This window comes from Oncorhynchus keta, chromosome 20 (genome assembly GCF_023373465.1).
Source record: "Oncorhynchus keta strain PuntledgeMale-10-30-2019 chromosome 20, Oket_V2, whole genome shotgun sequence".
Taxonomy (NCBI): domain Eukaryota; kingdom Metazoa; phylum Chordata; class Actinopteri; order Salmoniformes; family Salmonidae; genus Oncorhynchus; species Oncorhynchus keta.
Genome location: NC_068440.1, coordinates 19652410 through 19654909, shown reverse-complemented (window position 1 = coordinate 19654909; position 2500 = coordinate 19652410). Strand labels below are relative to the sequence as shown.

The window sequence follows — 2500 nt, the reverse complement described above, 5'->3', positions numbered from 1 at the left end:
TGAATATCTGTAAAGGGCTGAAATCCGTGTGTGTGTGTAATGTGTGTGTGTGTGTGTGTGTGTGTCTGTGTGTCTGCGTGTGTGTGTCTCTGTGTGTGTCTCTTTCTTTCTCTCTCAGCTATAAGCTGCTCGGCTCAGCCTTTCTCAGCCTAGTCAACAGACTAGGAGTATCTGTGGCCATCCAATGCAGGAATAATGTTGCTCACTGCTGAATGTGATTCCACTAAGACTCTTTCACAGTGCTGGGCAAGGGTTTCTGTTCAGAACCATACCGTATATAGAGAAATGTATAGTGTATATGACACTGGGTATTATAGTCTGTAGCTTGTGTCTGGACTTGGTGAGCTCTTTGGAACTGGACAATAGGATGAGCTCTGTTATCTGAGAACACAAAGGTGAACATTTAAAGCATCTAATTTTTGTCATTGGAACTGGACAATAAGCTCTTTTGTAACTGGACAATGAGGTGAGCTCTGTCGTGGACTGGACACAATGTGAGGCTCTGTCTGTTGGCTTATTACTGGACAATAGGTGAGCTCTGTCTTCGTTCCCCATCAGGTGTGTGTGTGTGGAACTGGACAATAGGTGAGGATGTCTGTGGAACTGTCAATAGGTAGGTCTGTCTGTCTGAATGTCTTCTGTGATTAATGGAGCATGAGCTCTGCCAGGAACTGGACAATAGCAGACTCTGGGAACTGGACAATAGGTGAGCTCTGTCATTGGAACTGGACTAGGTGAGCTCTGTCATTGGAACTGGACAATAGGTAGGCTCTGTCGTTGGAACTGGACAATAGGTGAGCTCTGTCATTGTGAACTGGTAGTGTGTGCTCTGTCATTGGAACTGGACAATAGGTGTGCTCTGTCATTGGAACTGGACAATGTGTGCTCTGTCATTGGAACTGGACAATAGGTCCGTGCTCTGTGTGTGGTCCTGGTAGGTGTGCTCTGTCCGTGTGTGTGTGTGCTCTGTGTGTGTGTGAACTGGACGTAGTGTGAACTCTGTCATTGTGCGTGACATGTGAGCTCTGTCATTGGAACTGGACAATAGGTGAGCTCTGTCATTGGATCTTCTGGACAGAAGCTCTGTCATTGGAACTGGACAATAGGTGAGCTCTGTCGTTGGAACTGGACAATAGGTGAGCTCTGTCGTTGGAACTGGACAATAGGTGAGCTCTGTCGTTGGAACTGGACAATAGGTGAGCTCTGTCGTTGGAACTGGACAATAGGTGAGCTCTGTCATTGGAACTGGACAATAGGTGAGCTCTGTCGTTGGAACTGGACAATAGGTGAGCTCTGTCATTGGAACTGGACAATAGGTGAGCTCTGTCGTTGGAACTGGACAATAGGTGAGCTCTGTCGTTGGAACTGGACAATAGGTGAGCTCTGTCATTGGAACTGGACAATAGGTGAGCTCTGTCATTGGAACTGGACAATAGGTGAGCTCTGTCGTTGGAACTGGACAATAGGTGAGCTCTGTCATTGGAACTGGACAATAGGTGAGCTCTGTCGTTGGAACTGGACAATAGGTGAGCTCTCCACAGAGACAAAGACAGCCGGAACAATCTTTTGTTCAAATTTCACTGGCTGTTGTAGAAGAAAGCACTGTATCAATTGCTAAATCAGGAACATGTACAGTGGGACAGATTGGTTTTATTTTGTCAACCTGGCTACACACAAGGTTGTAAGGTTGAGATGAAGAACCCTGCTGGGTATCATGTTTGGCCATCTATTAAAAGGTCAAGTCAGACAATGAACACTCAGACAATAGTTGACTGTATTGAAACCCTTTGCTGAAAGGTGTCCTGTCTCCCAGGCACTGCAATACATTACATTCCACAACATGACATTACGTGTACATGATGAAGACCTCAGTGTGCTGGCTGTCTACTTGGCATTCATGCCTGCACCATGATTCTGTTCAAAGCCATCTAATCATAATGATATAATCCTTAGTCTCTTGTGACTTGTGATAGTCTACTACATTATCACTTCTAAAGGCCTTTCTTTCGGGTGTGTGTGTGTGTGTGTGTGTGTGTGTGTGTGTGTGTGTGTGTGTGTGTGTGTGTGTGTGTGTGTGTGTGTGTGTGTGTGTGTGTGTGTGTGTGTGTGTGTGTGTGTGTGTGTGTGTGTGTGTGTGTGTGTGCGTGCGTTTGTGTGTGTGTTTGGAGGGGAGACTTGTCTGCCCCATTGTCTGAGGGGTTAATGTTGTCACGGTGACAGCAAACCTGAGTGACCGTGGCCTCTTCCTGCTTGGATGCACTCTGCAGTATAGTCGTAATGGGATGGCTGTAAGTGGATGTATGTTTAAAGTTCATATACTGGAAGAGTAGTTGATTCAACTCATTTACCATTGGCATGTTGGCAGGTTTAGGCTTCACAGGTCACATATCCACTGCAGTTTTAATGTAGAGACGTTAGTCAGCCACCAGTTCAAACTCCCTACATAGAGCTCACCTAGTAGAGCCCTACTAACCCTAACCCTGATTTTTATCTTAGTACT

At 45.9% G+C, this 2500-nt stretch overlaps 1 protein-coding gene and 1 long non-coding RNA gene across 3 annotated transcripts in view; both read left to right on the top strand.

Annotated features, from left to right (window-relative positions):
* The window catches only part of LOC118373367 (neurexophilin-1), a 130012-nt gene that overhangs the window by 69901 nt on the left and 57611 nt on the right, over positions 1 to 2500 (top strand). The window lies entirely within an intron of this gene.
* Positions 1119 to 1534, top strand: LOC127909887 (uncharacterized). Its single transcript, XR_008072834.1, has 3 exons — positions 1119 to 1256; positions 1287 to 1436; positions 1467 to 1534. It is a non-coding gene; the product is annotated as an uncharacterized LOC127909887 (long non-coding RNA).